Source organism: Takifugu flavidus, chromosome 16 (genome assembly GCF_003711565.1).
Source record: "Takifugu flavidus isolate HTHZ2018 chromosome 16, ASM371156v2, whole genome shotgun sequence".
Taxonomy (NCBI): Eukaryota; Metazoa; Chordata; class Actinopteri; order Tetraodontiformes; family Tetraodontidae; genus Takifugu; species Takifugu flavidus.
In genome coordinates, this window is record NC_079535.1 from 11564923 (window position 1) to 11582922 (window position 18000).

The following is an 18000-nucleotide window of genomic DNA, read 5'->3' on the forward strand; positions in this document are numbered from 1 at the left end:
AAGTTTTTTTTTAATGGTTTTAATTATATTATGATTTGTTTCATATACCAACAATACAAAACATTTAATGATATTTAACTGATAATTGTCCCACAAGTGGCGCACATGAGAGTTTATGATAAAATCATGCTGGTAGTTCACCTCAGTCGTCAACAGACACCGGGGTGTGTCGTTGCTGGTGACAATCCTTTTAACTGAGACAGGTTTAAAGTGAGCTCGGCGGGCTAATTAAAATGTTGATTAAAAGGAATGATGTTCAATGAGAGGGAGAGGCACAAATAATCCACACAGCACAGTATGAAACCAAAACAGAAGGTTAGAAATGAAAGACTGGGAACAGACTGTGTTTTATTAATGAGCACTGGGGGGAACAATTCACAAACAACCTCTCTATCTATCTATCTATCTATCTATCTATCTATCTATCTATCTATCTATCTATCTATCTATCTATCTATCTATCTATCTATCTATCTATCTATCTATCTATCTATCTAGCTGTCTGTCTGTCTGTCTGTCTGTCTGTCTGTCTGTCTGTCTGTCTGTCTGTCTGTCTGTCTGTCTGTCTAGCTATCTATGAGACCTGATTTGATTAGTTTTTCGTGGTAGTGTGGCCGAGAGGTCCAAGGCGCTGGATTAAGGCTCCAGTCTCTACGGGGGCGTGGGTTCGAATCCCACCACTGCCATAAGGAGCGTTGAGAGGCAGCAAACAGCCATTGACTCCTTTTCATTGTTTTCCAGTCAGCTACGGCCACGACGCCCAATATTTGACATACAGTGAATAAAAACTGACTAAAACTGCTCGATGTGAAATGAAAGCAGACGTTTCGCATCAACACAGACACAAATCGAATACCTGCAGCCGGCTCCTCGTGGCGACAATAAAACTGCATCAAACTACAGGTGAAAACTAGAACACAGCCAGAAACACTATGATCAATACTGATACTCAAGATTTTGGGTAATCCATACCCAATATTCATCTGGTGGGGCACGTTTAAATAAAGGTACCAAATATTGGTATATTTTCGTGGCCAAGCTGTTCCCACAGCAGCTGCTGATATTAAAAGAGGTTTCATTTCCATCTATTAATCTCAATCTCACTGTGACTGACGCCACTTATATACGTCAGGGTGGATAAAGGCACTGACCCAGTGAGGACCTTAGTCTCTGACTGGATCATGGTCGTAACCACGTTGACAACAAGGATACATTTTATTACTATTAACTACAGCTGGTCTCAAGTCTCGCCTCACACGTCAGTAGCCTAAACCATCTAAAGTCTTCAGACTGTGACCACACATGAATAAATCCTGTTCGACCAATGTTTCTGATCCCAGAGCTTTTTCTGCTTCTCCTCTGATCATTGAAAAGATCCTTAAAGTAAATGAAACAAAAGCGGTTGTCCTCCTGCGGCCTCTGGGATGAATCCACAGCATAAATTGGTCAGTTACTCGCGGCCGTCAATGAGCCGCGGGAGCTCCCCCTCACTTCCTGTCCGACGAGGGCCGAGCTAACGGGCTGAAATGTCACGTTCATTAAAGCGATCCGCAGTCGATAACCCGGCTTGGACGGCGTCCCCGCGGAGGCTAATCGCGCAGCCGAGGTCGATGGGGCGCAGAGGCAGCGCGGCATTATAGCAATAAAACTGTATTTTTGCTGCGATGGGATTGGCCGTCGATTTCTCGAAACACAAACCGAACGTGCGGTTTTGGCGCCCATCTGAACTAGCATCATATATGAGCTGTGTGACAAGGTCACCCTCAGGCATCGTTGATAGACACCCTGAATTTGCAAGATCGAGCTGAACGGTGTCAGGGGGGCTTTGATGTGGATCTTTAGCCCATGCTTGAAAAATGAAAGCGTAACCACGGAAACCCACCAACAGCGACAGTCAGAGGTCGAGTGGTACGTCCATCCGTCTTTTATAAACCACCACTGCATTCCCTCCCAGTGGCCCCAGTCACGAAGGCTGCTCCCCCAGTCCTGCAGTGGTCAGCAACTCCTTCCTGCACATCTGACACGTCAGTTAGATCTTCACTGGGGGATTAAACACAAAGATCAACACACTTCCTGTCCTGGATTAGCTGCATGTAGCAAAGCCGCAAATTACACAAGGGAAATTGTTGCACTTTATGCAACACAGTTGCACTTATCTGCTACCTTCGACATGTCTGTCAGTCTTCAGAACATGTCGTGTGCGTGATCCCAGAACCTCGCGATGGAGCGCTGATGTTGTCTAAATCGTTTGGGTTTCGTCTCTACTCCGTAGGTGTGTTTCGGGGAGTTTATTTCCCTCTGCGCTGCTCTCTGTAATAACTCGCGGTTGACAGGTTGAGTCTTCACATGATCCTATTAGGCCGCTGGTGCGTCTCAGCTGACCCAGAAGCTGTCGTGGCTGCAGACTCTGCTGTCGGTTCTTGCTCTGCATCAAAGAAAGGAGCCGTAGAATAGACCCAGATACCCCCGTGTTGGGGCACCCAGATACCCCCGTGTTGGGGCGCCCAGATACCCCCGTGTTGGGGCACCCAGATACCCCCGTGTTGGGGTACCGGGGAACACTGGGGCAGCGTAGGTGATCAGGTGGTCAGTAGTTTACTATCATTTTTGAAAGTTCTCTCTGCCTCTTTGCTGACAGTCTGAGAGAGATTCAGTGCAACTTGCGATATCATTTATAATTGCTTGTTTATTCCCTTAGCTAAACCGTGATGATGTAACCCTGTAGAAATGTTCCATCACACTCTTCACTCAACACAAACTACGCTATCCTCCTCCTCATTCAGCCGGCCGGCTGTCAGCAGGGAGTCCCTGATTAATCTGGTCCTGCTTGAGGTTTCTCCCTGTTTCTGTTAATCCCCTTTACAGAAGAGCCACTAAAGATGACAAACATCAACACGAGTTGAACTGAATTAAATGGAATTTGGCGAGTTTGAGTTTGAGGCTGTGTCCTGTCACAACACGGCACCCTGCATGAGGATGCAGTCGTGGTGCTAGCTGCACATGTTCAGGCTAATCCTGGGGTGCATTGAGAAAGGTTCAGGTTCTTAAGGCCATGTGAGGAGAAAGAAGTCTCCTAAGGGCTTAAAGAGTTGGCACTTCAATCCTTTAACAATAACTCCACTGTGGCCTGACATTAGAACCCAGATTATAGTTAGCTATCAGCTGAAGACGTGCTTTTGGAGCTGGGAGCAATGACACAGGCTGATAAATGTATAAATAAATGTATGGATGAATGTATCTTAGGGTGATTTCTCACCACCAACCCTTCTCTCCAAGTGTTTTTCCTTCACCGTTGATAAAAAAAAGCCTGATGTGCTTCGTCCACTTCAGACTGTATCATCAGCCAAGTTCACATTTGTGATTAGAATTTGATGAGGTCTGACTCTCACTGCCAAACGTCTGTAAATGTTGGTTCTAGCACCTTTCAGACAGGGGGAATTGAAATAACATCCTCCTGGGATTGATTCTGTGTTTTGCCCATTTTACCCTTATTGATATTTATAACAACTCTTGAGTTTCAGTAGCTTTATTTGTAGTGAGCAGCATGTAGAGAGTTGAGGATGTGAGGTGTGAGTAGTAAAAGAGCTGGCAGTGATGGACACTTTATTGTGCTAGTTCCTGGATCTCAGTAGCCGCCTTGGGTCTCCTTTGTGCTTTCTTCCTTGTGAAATTTCTAGCGATATGGCCATGACATAATGCCGAGCAGGTGAAGGTAGCATTGCTTTGCCTTACCTAGATTAGCTGCCTTAGCTAGTGGATGCTAGCAATGGAAGAAGTTCCTCCAGGCTGTGTCTGTCAGCCACAACGTTATCAGCTGTATTAGCCTTGGTTTAGCTTCTGCCCACCTCTACACATTCCCAATGACACAAATTCAATGTTTATTGAATGTCTGAAAAGCTGGTTGCTGAGCAAAGGAAACCCACATTCCATTTTGACCTTTTGGATTTCAAATAGTTTTAATATTTCAGATTCAACAAGAACATTTATTTAAAATCATGTTTTGAAGATCTTGGCCATTCCAAAGTTCAGCCAGCCGGGGACTGAAAGGTATCCTTGAAAAATCTCGCAAAAATCAAAATTCCACCTTAATATATGCACATTGACAGACTGTTTGAGAGTAAAATCACACATCCCGATAATGTGAGTATATTTATATGATGCCCCATTACTCCATTGTATGAGGACCCTGCTAAAGTCGCTAATGCTCCCGTCTATATTCATGTAGTGAGTTTGCGTCTTTGTTATCTCCAACGGTACAATACCAGCTCCGTGGCCCCGAGGAGAAGGGAAGAGTGAAGCACTGCACCCATAATGGACTTATTCCACTTTCCAGTGGTGTTTTGTCAACTGCGTGTAGTTACATCATGTTCAATTTATGGGGACACGCTGGGAGAAAACCTCACTTCTCAGCTCATATCTGGGTTTCCCAAATATCTGAGTATTTGAGACACTTGATGGATCCAGCAGTATCCCCCAGTATTGCAAAAATAAATACATTTTTCTAGGGTTTAACTGGCGTGTGACATTATCCTGTAGGAGAGGCTTCCTTTATCCAATGACGTCGCCACCCCTCCCTCACTGCAACTGTGCATCTGCTGCAAAACCACCTCCAAATTAAGGTCATTTAGCACGGTACCGGGGCAGAATGGGACCGCTATTGCAAAACTGCAGCAACGCAAGCGCCCCCCCCCCCCCCGACCCGTCCAACCAGCACAGCGTGGCCACTCCAGTTCGACGCATTACTGTCGATTTTAAATGCTGATTTGGGAGAGCAGCTCAAACCTGAGGCCCTCAAACACCTCTTTATGAGTAATGCTGCTTTTAACAATAAAGCAATAGCTAATATTGGATAACACATATTGTCCAAGCTAGGATTTTGTGTGTATGTGTGTGTGTGTGTGTGTGTGTGTGTGTGTGTTGTGTGTGTGTGTGTGTGTGTGTGTGTGTGTGTGAGTTAGAGGCTTGAACAGACAGTGACTCACTCATTTGTAAATGTCAGTGGGTTCGCTGAGGTTAATTCATTGTCACAGTTTATGTAATTTATTTATGGGAAGAACGTATGCACAGGAGGACCCACATGTATCCAAAACTGTCATGTAAACATCCTCTGGTGTATATATGCATATGCGCGTAGAAGCAGGGGAGTCACAAAAGGTTGTTGCTAAAGAAAGACTATGAAGCAGCTTTTAAAATTCCTGCTGCTGACAGAAATTTCAAGGTTTCTGCTGTCCTTTGTCAAATCACAAACCAGAGAAGAAATAGTCCCTTAAAGGAATTAAATGCAGCAAAGAATGTGAAAGGTTTCTCCTAACCCACAGGAGGAGGTCCACCATGTGAGCTGAGGCTTATCCAGAAGATCTGAGGACAGGATGCTCCACACAAGAGCTCCTCGGGCTCCTTCCACCTTCTAAGCTGCTGTAGCTGCTCTCATTAAGGCAGAGCGGGTGAGCCAAGCGTCCTCTGAGGGAGGAACGACACTGTGGGTTCTCCTCTTCATTTGCCCCCCCACCCCATTCAAGGTTCAGGCCCATGCCACTGCTGCCTAAAGCTGTTTGATGGGTCAAGACAATGTCCTTCACAACCGCTTACACCTGAATTGAGCCTATTTGGAATCTCCTGTAAGAGAATATACATTCATTTAAAAGACCTTGGAGCTTCTGAGATGGTTCTGATTGAGAACCATCTGAGCTGGTTCTGATTGAGAACCATCTGAGCTGGTTCTGATTCTCCATGTCAGAGAAACCTGACTGGGACATCGGAGGGCTCAACAGGCTGTTCCTGCTCCCGCCAGCACTTATCTCGTATTTCTATTAATGACATAAAGTCCTCCCAGTGCATTTTGCAGCTGGATGAACACAGTAGGCTCAGCATCACTGAGTTTAATCCCAATCAAATCTCACAGACTGGTTCAAATATCTTTCTCGCATAGTAAAAAAAAAAGAAAGAAAGAAAGAAAGAAAGTGAAAGAAGTGAAATTGCGGGTTGAGGGGATGAAAGAGTCAGATGGCCTCTGTAACACAGTCGGGTGGGCAACGAAAATCAACTGCTGCTCCACTTCTTGCCGGTGTGTCGGCATTTTCGGCTTCAGCCTCCGGTGCTAAGTTTAGAAGCTGCAGTATCAGATGCATCGACCCGGATCTGGAACTCCATCTGGTGTCAAGCACGCAACCGTGCTCCCCACGCAGACGCTCCGAGTGCGTTCACTTAACCTGGAGCGCCGGTATGAGCGCCCGGACTCTGCTTCCCTCTGCTGACCAAAAGTTCCCAACGGCTAACAGGTTGATTCCCACCTGTCTGACTGATGGGCATGTAAGTACGTAGGCTAGCCTCCCGTGCTCGCCCGCCATAGACCCATCACCCTCAGCCCAGTCTGACCAGTCATCATTCACCATCAGAACCGCTGGTGGCTCCACATGGAATCGTTGCCGTGTCGGGGATATGACGGATGGCTTCTGACAACATTTAAGAGTTAGCCCGCTTCACATCACCCGCTGACTTCCTCCTCTTGTCCCTCCTGCTAGCATGGTTTTTGTATTGCTTTAGCCTATACAAAGATGCCGTTATTGATGAGCTACGTTAACACGATATTAACAGATGGAACCTTTCGAAGAAGAGGGCCACGTGGCGCGCCGCGGATGGGTTCGGTCAACCTGACGTGATGCATATGTTCTCAGTGGGACTCGAGAAGCTCCTGCCTGGTTACCTCATATTAGGCATTAAATGAAAAGAGAAAATGGGAAGTCGGCGGTGATGACAGGAATAAAGGTAATGAGGTTTGACTCGGAGAGGGAGGCGACATACACGCATGTGTGCCTCCCACATATTTCACATGCAGTTTTATGAACTCGTGCATTAAAATGGTAATGCCTCAATTTTATTGCGCGGGGCTTCTTTATGAGCCACCTCCGTCGCGTCTTCCTGCCGTCTCTCTCCGCTTTATTCCCTTTCCATCTCCCCTTTTATTGCCCGCTCATTCCCGCTCATTTAGTTTTGATTAAAATGTGTTGTCCTGCGCTTCTCGTCTTCACCTGCCCCCCCCCCCCCTCGCTCACAGTTTTGCCTCCAGGTCCACAAGAGAAAAATCATCTCTTGACCATCTGATCGTTTTATGCGGCGTTGAAATGTCTTCGAATTGATACATTTACATTTCGCTGTGTAGGAGTTCATCTCTTGAGCTCGCAGCCTTTGTCTCTTTAAAACGAGCATAAAACCCTCCAGAATGACAAACTGGACCATTGAGAGAGAAGATGAGTAGGAGAATCTACCCAAAGGTCAAAATACCAACAGCTTAAATCCATAAAAACATCTTTTTTTTCCTGTTGTTATTAAGTCTCATGAGAAGTAACACATCCCTTTAATTTTCTTTCACTTCAAGGTCGTGACCTTTCCATTGTTTCCTCCAGAGGAGCCTTGGGATTTCACTGCAGGGGTCCATTTGAAGTTCGCTGAGGAGATCCAAAGAACTGCCACTTCCAGTTTGTCGTGACTTATGCATCAATTTGTGACAGCGTGCCCAGTTTTACACCGTTCATAAACACTAGAAGTCCCAGAGAGCGGCCATTTGGCGTTTTTACCTAGAAAACCCACAAGAGGGCCACTTGGCCCCAAGTCCCCCCTGTGGACACTCATTTTGTTATGGAAATGTGGCTGTTAGTGGCACATGGCCGGAGCCACTTCAACCTGTGTGAGGGAGGGGACATACCTTACAGCTCAGGAGGTTCTTTTGAGAGCAAGCTTTAGTTGTGAGATGGATAAATAACCTCAGTGAACATAGCCATAAAGACTTAAACTGGACTATGAGCTGTATGCAGTGGAAAGGATCAACAGGAAGGAAGGGATCAACACACTGATATTTATTGTTAAAAAAACAAAACATATTTACAAGGAATGAAAAAGCAACTTTTTCCCAGTTTTGGTGTCGAGGGTTGTTGCAGAAGTAATTGTTATTTTTGTGCTAAAAATAGTAATAAAAAAAAAAGAAACCCAAGCATATTTACAAAGAATGAAAAACCATGCATTATGAGTGAAATACATTTGAGCAGTCACTCACAATCCTGGCACTGCCATTGCTCCTTGACACTCCAGCGGGCAGCAGGAAGAGAGGAAGCTCCTCTCAGCGTGGATTTAAATTAGATGGGACAAAATGTTAATTGATTCTCACCTAAATTGTTTACAGCGGTATTACCCACGTAACACACACAAAAAATAAATAAATGGAAGCAAGCAACCGCCAGAAATGCTGCTTTTGGTGAGGAACAAATGAGCCGCCCACACAGGCTAACTTCAGCAGGCCGTAAAATATCCACTCACGACCTGTTGTGAGCCATTAAACTCCCGAAGGAAAAGCCCAAGTGAACCAAAAGGTACGATTATTGAACAAAGTGCAGGGAAACAACCTTTAATGTGGTGTGGGTGGTTTGTTTCTGTTGTTGTTTTGGCTCCAAACGCAGAACTCCCGCATAGTAACTAAAAGCTTTTTAAGGCCAACGCTGATAAGATGGAGCATGTTTGTGTGTGTGTGTGTGTTGTGTGTGTGTGTGTGTGTGTGTGTGTGTTCAACAGGGTCAACATTGACTTAATGACATTGTTTCGATCAGTCACTCCCAAACTTACTTCAATATTTTGTAAATTAGAGCAACAACACCGTGTCAGCTGCAACATTAAGCGGGCAGCTAGCGAAGGACCCAGAGTTGGTTAGCTCTGCGCCTCGCACCTTCGCCTTACTCTCTCTGTCGCCGTCATATTTGCTCCCAGCTCATTATATTGACAAGTAATGGTGGATTGCTTCCTATTGTTCTTTTTTCTGTTCTCATTTTCGCTACCATATGGAAGCACCAATGACCTTTGTATAATCCTCTAAATCACTCAGCCGGCCATGAGGAGCGTTTTATTTACCTCACGGTGGCATTTTGAATATGTCCACATCTGTCCTGTGGAGCTCCCACTCCACCATCCGTTTAACCAAGCCTCGTTTAACTCAGTTTGTTCCTCATCAAACTCTATGTAGCTTTTTTTTTTAAACATTTCGTTTCTCTTTGTTACAAACTTTTGTCGGGGGTTTACGTTTCCATGTGATGGCAAAAGTCACGAGTCAGAACGGTTTCTGAGTGTTCCCATGGAGAACCCTGTCCTGGGAATACTTATTCTAAAAAGGAGCTTCATAATGTTCATAATGTTGGATGATGTTCTCACGTTCAAGATGTTCTCACATTCAAGATGTTCTCACGTTCAAGTTCAGGCTGGTAAAAGGAACCTCTCCCACCTTGGAGTTGATGCTATGATTTAGCGTTTCGAGGCCATAGAAGGTATAAACCAAAATTCAGGGTGCAAAGAGAGCAAAGAGACAGTGTTTGATCTGCCCAGTGGATCGTGACCAGTCCCAGCTGCCAGCTTGAAAGGTCACAGTTGTGCACAACAAACTCACTAACTCATTTTTCCCTGTTATTTTCCCTGTCAATAGTGCGTGGATTAATATTTGGGTGCTTTTTTTTTGGTCTTCTTAACCACTTTTTCCCTTTCAGGGTCATGGGGAGGATGCGTATGTGGATGAAGGCAGGTCCCCATGTGAGCATTTGTAGGTTTGGTACCTTGCCCAAGGGTACCTCGGCAAGTGTTCTGGCACCTTCCCCTACTGAAAGAACATCTTCCATGTTGTGTCTGCACCTGGGCTTGAACCCAGAACCCTTTTCTTTTTGGTCCCTTTTAATGGATAAACCTTGAGCTAAGGTTCAGCTCATCAACAGAACCTGGAAGAGCCAGATGGGGATCAGACGCTCTTCTTTCAGGACCATGGCAGCATCTGGACAGATGTGTGAAATGCAGCTTTGGCAGAGATGTCACCTCCTGCACTGAGGAAGGTGAAGCGTCAGAGAACATTCAGAACTCTGGGAGAGGAAAACAGTATTTGTTTCACCCCAGAGAAGACGATGATCCGCACAGTTGAGCCTCACTCTCAGAGAAACTCTGCTTTGCAGACAAACGAAAGGGTCAGTGAAGGCATCGCCTCTGCTGAGCGGACAACCACCAGCAGCATTCATGTTCTGTCACAGGTTAATGTTCTAACACAGAGGTACTGTTCTAACTCGGGGTTAATGTTCTAACACAGAGGTACTGTTCTAACTCGGGGTTAATGTTCTAACACAGTTACTGTTCTAATGCTTTGTTTTACATTTTAAGGAGCCTTTGAAGGTGATCGCTGTAGCATTCAGAAACATTCTGCCTCATTATGAAAAATCCCTGAAACAGTAAAAGAGGCTAATTGACTCTGTAAAGGACCGGACATCCTCCAGTTCTGAAGTGAGAAACTAACATGAAAGTCTATAAGTGTGGCGTTATCTGTAATTAGGAGACAGTAGTGTGCAAAATTAAATCCTCTTGTACCTGAGCTCCTGAGAAAATGACCCCACTCCAGTGATGATATATTACCTGGTAATTTCCTAATGGTAAGTTAATCACTGCAGGTGCAGTTTTTAAGGTGTTTTCACAGCATCTTTTACATATTTTTCCACTTTAGAATCCAAAGTCTTTTGAAATCCTCATTTGCTATCATGAGTCAAGTGATTTTTAAAAAAAAAATTGTTAGCAGCCACCAACACGGCTGAGCAGGTCCTCTTTGGATTAGCATCACTGAAGCAAGAAGAGCAGGCAAACTTTTTTAGTCGATTTGGGGAATCTACATCTGCTTGGAACACGTCTGACAGGGACCGACTGGGACTGGGACAGAGTGGGGGAGTTGAAAGGCTCCTCCAATATTACCGAAGGCAAGAAGGATACCCTCCTCTGGAGCTCCAACCTGCCAATCAACAGCTCCATTTCTTATAAAACTCTGCAACCGTTTGTAAAGTAACATTGAATTCAACTATGGATATCGTCTGCAAACAGCATTTTCAGATTTAGCTTCCCTGCTGTGGACGTCGGGGAGGAAAGAAGAGAAAAAGGGCACAGGGCAAAGTGGGGATAAAGGCTTAACAGGCAGGAAGAGGATTAGCTGGAGACTAAGGCTGTATCTGAGAGCAAGGCTGGATGAGGTGTAGCAAGACCAGGAAGCAGGCGAGAGACGGACGGGGAAAAGAAAATATTGCAGCGAGGAGAGTGACAGCTTATACTAAAGAGAGAGAAGGAGATTGAGATGGGGAAAAAAAGAGGAGCCTTGAAAGCAAATCAAAAGCGACGGTTGCGGAGTCAGTGAAAGAGCGGGCCAGCCGGAGAAAGGTATGCGGAAGAAAAGAGTGCCGCATGGCCACAGCCTGTTAAAGAAAAGAGCGGAGAGTGGGAAATGAGATTCGGTGTCACGTTGCTGCAGCATATCGCAGCCGAATGAATGAGCACAGGCGGGAGAGCAGCTGCCTTTGCCTGTCGTCTTTCACCGTTTCAAAGAGGAAACTGGGAAACTTCATCCGGAGGATTGGAGATAAATATGTCCTTGCACAGCCAATGCTAGCATTGCCTGCTGTTAGCGTGGGTCAATATAACAGGGACATATAAAGTTGGTGAGGCTGCAGTAATGACATAATTATGGAGAAGGCCTCATCGGCGATGACAGATGTACTGTAATTATGGTTTGTGTGCAATCATTTTGCCTTCATACGATCAGTCATTCAACCATTTCCATAATGCACCGTAAATTGGCCGAGCCTTCGCATGCTTGATTCTTAACGCAAACACAATTACAGTGGGATACAAATGAGCATACGTACCACCCGGGGTGGTGACACAGGACCGAAGTATGGACAACAAACAGGCAACACAAAGGCGTGTAGACCCTGGTGCCAGATGTTGGAAACCGTAGCGTGGGCTGGGCTGAGAAGGGTGGAAGGTGTTTAATCAACTGCTGCGTCGCTCATGTGCTGAGTTTTAAATGACACAACATGCTCCACTTGACATCATCGCAGTCGTTGGCTAATCAGTCGTCACTGGGAAATGCTATTGGCCACCGGTAGCTGTAATCGCCCCCTGACGGAGTTACGAGTTCAACAAAGCTACGCTGAAGTGTGTTGGCCAGAAGGCGTTTGTTTCCTCCTGAAGATGACGGCACGTCGAAGTGAGGAAATTACACAGCAAAGAGCTGAAAACCCGAGTCCCCGAGGATGGCGCACCACAGCTTATTGATTCCATTTTTAAGCTACATTGTTTCATTCCAAATCTGTATGATTGACACTTTTTTGGATTAAAGCACATCCTGATCACATGCCCACAGCTAGAGGAGCAGAAATGGAGAAGCCTGACCTGCCTTCAGTTTTCTGCTGGTCTATAGTCAGGACTATAGTCGTAGTCCCATTATGTAAGCGTTACACTCTAGAACTACTAAAATAGAACATCCTGGTCGTTGGTCCAGTAAATTATTGAGCTATTTGAGAGTGCAGTAGGCTGGAAGGGGTCAGCCCCATCAGGCCAGGACTCAAGACCTTCTGGAGTTTTGACTTGTCCAACCGTCTCATCGTCCCACTTCCATGTTCTGGTCTGCTGTGACTACAGTCTTTTTTGTTGTTACATGAAAAATGCTAAAGCTTATTCCTGCGGTAAGAAACTGGAACATAGGGAAAACACACACACACACACACACACTACTGAGTGTATCGGCGTACAGGTTGACCAGTTTTTGGTGGAATTAATGAAGTGCAAGTGTCGCCTCAGAGGAAAAGCTGCCGCACGTGTCAACCTGAGAGCCTCAAAGGCTCCAACATCGGTGGAGACGGTTGATAAAAGCGACAGACAGCCTGTGGCCGTGTTTTAGGCTCATCACAAGAACAGGGCGGCGATAATGCACCGGCAGGTTGTGATGGATTAGGAGGGCGAATATTTGTTAAGGGTTTTATCACAGGAGCAGCGGGGAAGACGAGCGTCTCTCTCTATTGACCAAGACGTTAACGATACAACGCTGATTAATGGATCGGAAGATCTCTCTAAGTGTTCATCATCGACGCCGACAACGGAGACGCAGAGAACAACATATCGATTGCCAAGGCAACCTGTGTGTAAGTTACTGAACACACACTTTGTGGATATAATTGACCTAAACTTTCACCAATTCAGTCTCACGAGTTTAGTCGTTCTAGAAAGCTTTGAAATAAAGCAGCAATTCCTTGTGATGAGGATACTTTAATATAGATTTGCTTTCTTAAAATGGCTAAAGAATCCTGAAAAAGAACCGTCCGAAATGCCAAAACCAAACATGACGCTAGTGACAAATGGAGGCCAATGTTTAAGTGGAAACCGCCAACTGTAGTTAGAAAAGAGCCGAGGAACCCAGTGATAGAGCACAGAGAGGGCTGCTGCTTCCAGGAACTCTCCCTCCCAGCAATATATCCATCTCCAGGCAGCTGGTGGTGCTGGCATGCTGCAGCTCTCTGGCTAACAGCTCCCTCATTTCCGCGGTGTCAGACCAGATTGACCTCAGCCCGGCAGGCGGTTGCTACACATGATGGACCCGGACTGCTACCAGCGCTCTGAAGACGGGCCGGCCTCCACTCTACGCATGCGGGACAGGTCCTCAGCAGCGAGGGTTGAGAGCGGCGAATCAGCGGTTTTGGCTCCTATGGGTGAATGTCAGCAAAACAAACGCAATCCTGCAGCCACGTGAGCAGCGTGTGGCGCCAGGAGGAGCGGATCTGTCAAAGATACCTTTGAGTTTAACACTCGGTAAAGCACAGCTCATGTAGGCGGACACCATGGCGACAGGGCCCGCCCACACGTCCCGTCACTTCAGTGACAAGGACCAGGCATCATCCGGGGGATTTTAGGCTGATTGAGACTAAATCTACCCAAAGATGCAGATTTTTTTGGATTAGGAGTAAAGTGGACCTCTAGTTTAGGCAGGACGAATCAAGCAGAGCGCCGGAGTCTCTTGTCAAAAGTAAAGGAAATACTGACATTTTTCTAAGTTGCGTCATCACTTCAACAAAGTCTGATCGTGCGTCACCAAGGTTACCAGTCACCAGCGATGGGTGGTGCGCCATACCTCAATAGCGTTTCACGTAACCGGAAATAATAATTAAGTCCACATATTTCTTCTCATTCATTTTATTCTTACAAGGACATTTTCTGACTTCAGTTGTTATAAACCTCACTGACGCGTCCAAGTTCATTGTCTCTTTTTCATGAGACGTCCGTCTTCACCTGGTGCACTGATGCAAACTCCTCCCTGTTTTTCTCTGTGTCTGTCCAGTGTGTGTGTGTGTGTGTGGTGTGTGTGTGTGTGTGTGTGTGTGTGGTGTGTGTGTGTGTGCTGATTAGCCTCAAACTTTGCCACCTCCACTATGACTTCAAGACTTCTTCCGCATGTCCACACACACACACACACACACACACACACACACACACGCACACACACGCACACACACACACACACACACACACACACACACCACCACCACAGGCTGTAATCACTCAGTGCCTGTGATGGTAAATTGTTCCTCTCTTTAGTTCTTGTCTCTGCTGATTGCAGAAAATTCCCTGAAAACATGTTTGACCACATGATGATACTGAAACTGAGGCAATGATGAACCTGAGCCCTGGTTCACTTCATTAGGTTTGTTCTCCAAGAAAAGCAGAAAAGGGATCTAAGGCACACAGAAGGAAACAATAATGACACTGACCTTGACTAACTGACCTTAAACCGTCCTGAACATCTACACAATAGACTGGTTTTAAAGAAAGTAGCTACTTTAATAAAGGTTATAAAACAGGCGTTCAGTTATTTATTGTGCTGTAAGAAAAGAACTCCACATTATGAAAGTCTTTATTCATAATTACATTTATACTTCCACCATCCAACAGCAGAAATGACAGTAATATAAATGCAATATACACCCGAACAAATCTGCATACAAACGGATTTCTTCCCCCTTGAATGATGATCCAATTATATGAAATAACTCTCTTTTCTTGATACATTATCATTTTATTCTCTTGTATAAACAGGAAAAGTCAGCGAGCGGAGCATCATTTATAACATACTGCTATGTGGTCTCAAAGGGAAGGAAAGCACATAAAAACAATATGAAACTATTTTGATCTTAACCGATTTGGTCTTGGTAGAACGCATTCTAAATATATTTGAATAAGGGGTGAAAGGTCACATGGTGGCTCCCAGTAAGTTGGACGTTCTCGCCGAGCAAGTCTCGTCTCAGCTGATTATGAATAAAACGCAGCTTACAGATGATGAACAGACGGATGGATGAATATATTAGCATAAACTCGACTCTATTTATTAAATCATATGTGTGCTTGATCCAAGCTAAGTAATACAACTAAAAAATCCTATTTGTGCCAAAAAACAGCCCAGATCCTCTTAGTCAACCAGTAGATCCACGCTTTACAGCGCAGACTTCCCTCAAAGCTCATTTAATTAGCATCTTTGGTGGAAACCTGACCTTCTCTTCAGATCGCAGCTTTCCTTCTTACCCCGTCTGGAGCGGCGCGGAAGAGGCCATCCATCACCGGGACACCTGTCACACACGGCCGACACCACTCGCCGCCAACACGCCGCAGAGAGAAACACGCACGTACAGTAAGGCGCATGTACTCACACGTGGACTCTGTCCTCTGGCAAAGTACGCGTGCACACCGGTGGGGGGGACATGCAATCCCACATGGAGTGAGGCACACAGGAGACCTGCAGCTGAGAACAGAAACATCCCGCTGGCTGCTGTTGGGCTGTAGGACCATCCACATATTTTTGATTGGTTGGAACCTATTTTAAACTCTCAAAGTAAAAGTAGAGAAAGTCTGCTTATGATGCCTTATGTTCTATGTAAATGAGCCACAAGGTTATCTTTAATGTCAATAAATAGTGTTTTGGGGGCTCCTTTTTTTTGGTTTCCGCTTAAATGATAACAGGAATTTGTACCAATCACCACCAACGGGATGTGTCAATGTCCCACGTCAAATATTAGCTCTGCTACCATCAGAAAGCGTGTTTATGCTAGCAAACGCACATGGATTAAAGGGAAATGTACAAGACAAATATGGGCTGCTCTAATGTGTCTCTTTGATAACCGTCTGGGTTGCTTTAATTGCTACGCATGACAGCTGTCGGAACAAAATCATGGAGCCGCGTGACATCTCGACGGGGACGTAGGTACATCTTGGCAGGCTCCTTTATTTAAAACACCATCTTTGTGGGCTACGTTGGCGACAAAGCCCAGGAGTCACGAGGCGTTTGATTCAAACCCGTCAGTGTGACACAGGCTGAAGATGCGTGGGTACAAATCTCCGCTGGGGTGGCCTTGGGGGGGTTGGCGGCTGTCATATGGACTGAATTTAAATGTGGTCAAAAACCTCTCTCTCGTGATAGCCTGACATCATTTATAACCTTCTCTTCCCCACCGTCATCACGATGGGCAGCACTAAGGAGCAGAAATCAAACATATTTTACACATCATATGACTTGTAGTGCACATCAAAGGTCAATGGTAGAACAAAGTAGCATGTATCATTACTGTAGCTTCAATGGTGCCTCCAAAAGGCACGAGACATTTGCAGACTGATGTTTTTACGACGATGTTTTTACATCAAAGATGCCGTAGAAACTCCAGAATCGTCTCACGTGACGTTACTGCTGCTACAACCCATGTTTACGACTCAGCCAATAGAAATGTGGCATGAAAGAGGGACTCGTGGATCAAAGAGGGAAAACCGCTGTGTTGGCAGCAGATGTTTGTCTTCATGACGACCGCACACCTGCTGGGGAACCAGCATCTCGAGGCCCCACGTACGCAAATGACATTTGTTGCATTGTAGCACCCAGATATATAGATTTTGGTATAGATACACATACATGCATTTGAAGTCAAACCTTTTCTTCAGCAGAAAATCCCGATTTCATGCCTGCCAGCAACCTGCCACCTCTGAACCATCAGGATATTGAATTCTGCCACAAAATGATTGCCTGAAGACACACTAGAGAAAGCTCCAGCAGCGCCCAATCACATCATCCCAACACATCCTCCGGCCGGACGGAGCTCCGGAATAGATGAGGACCCCCTTTAGGTATGGAGGCGAGTTTGAGAGTGTATCTCTACACCAGAGAAAGGGAATTCTGGGATTACAACCCAACAAGACTTTAACACGCAGAGGAGCTGAAGCAGTTTTGGGTTCTTACCTTTTCTTTGGTATTACATTGAAGCTGCTCTTTGTTTGCACATCACATCTGCCTCTGCAGCATTCTACTCTACCATTCTCAGGACGTGCAGCAAAGCCCTGAATTTTGAGTCCCCTTTTCCTCGGCTCACTGAGTGAGTTCTCCAAGCATCTCTCTGTCACTCAGGCCTCAGGATGCTCAGCGACGCTGCCCCTCAGGTCAGTCACACCTTTTAACTGCAGCACTGCTGTGGTGTAAAGGGACGGATGTTAAATCACTGGATATCCGTGCCAGGGTTGCAGCGAGTTTTCATTTTTCAGTGGCTCTCATCCTTCTTTTTTTAAATTTTCAACAGTGATTAAATCAAAACCATGCGGAGATGCATTGAGCACCCCTGCAGGGCCACGTTTTAAAGTCAAAGATGTCTTGATGCGTCGTGGAAGTGCATTTCACGGTCACTACACCTACCCTGGGACGTGCTAGCTTCACAGTAAAGGGGCTTAGCACATTACATGGAGGTGCTGGGAGTTTCCCTCTGTCCCTCCCTCCATCCATTTTCTGCTTGTCTCAGGAGACACCGGGCAGGTCGCCAGTCTGTCAAGGGGTACACACCATCACTCACACGGAGGGGAAATTTAGACGCTTTAATCATCCTAATGTGTTTGGACCCTAGGGGGAAACCAGGGCACCTGCAGAAGACTCACAGAGGTGGATTCAAACCCACAACCTTCCTGCTATGAGGCCCCTCAGAGACTGGGAGATTATTCTATGCCTTCATCTTCATGTTCCTGTATCTGTGGGCAGACAGAGGAGCTAGATCTGCGTTGTGAGATTGCTGATGTTTAAAAAAAAAGTTTATTTCTCTCCATACAATTTTCTCCCCCTGGGATTCACATTTCCAAAAATATCAGAGGATTAAG

General features: G+C 45.7%; 1 non-coding gene across 1 annotated transcript; it reads left to right on the top strand.

Annotated features, from left to right (window-relative positions):
• Window positions 1–604: 604 nt before the first annotated feature.
• Window positions 605–686, top strand: trnal-aag (transfer RNA leucine (anticodon AAG)). Its single transcript has one exon. It is a non-coding gene; the product is annotated as a tRNA-Leu (tRNA).
• The last annotated feature ends 17314 nt before the right edge of the window (window positions 687–18000 follow it).